Source organism: Puntigrus tetrazona, chromosome 12 (genome assembly GCF_018831695.1).
Source record: "Puntigrus tetrazona isolate hp1 chromosome 12, ASM1883169v1, whole genome shotgun sequence".
Taxonomy (NCBI): domain Eukaryota; kingdom Metazoa; phylum Chordata; class Actinopteri; order Cypriniformes; family Cyprinidae; genus Puntigrus; species Puntigrus tetrazona.
The window spans coordinates 20,180,646-20,180,924 of NC_056710.1; the positions used below are offsets into that span (position 1 = coordinate 20,180,646).

The following is a 279-nucleotide window of genomic DNA, read 5'->3' on the forward strand; positions in this document are numbered from 1 at the left end:
TGTGTGTGTGTGTGTGTGTGTGTGTGTGTGTGTGTGTGTGTGTGTGTGTGTGTGTGTTACCTGACGTGAGACGTTCTAGACGGTTGGGTCTTGTTCCGTCCTGGATTCGCGCAGCAGCTTCATCTGTGTTCATTTATTCGTCTCACTCCCCGCAGTGACTGTAAACACTCATCCTCAGGTGGAGCGTTTCTGCTTTTAAATCGGTTTTCACACCGAATTTGTAAGTGCAGAAACAGAGCAAATGTGCTAACGGTCTTATTTAGAAACCTCAGTGTGTGC

General features: G+C 47.3%; 1 protein-coding gene across 1 annotated transcript in view; it reads left to right on the forward strand.

Moving 5' to 3' along the window:
• LOC122355354 (dedicator of cytokinesis protein 1-like) overlaps positions 1-279 on the forward strand; it is a 61,773-nt gene that overhangs the window by 21,303 nt on the left and 40,191 nt on the right. The window lies entirely within an intron of this gene.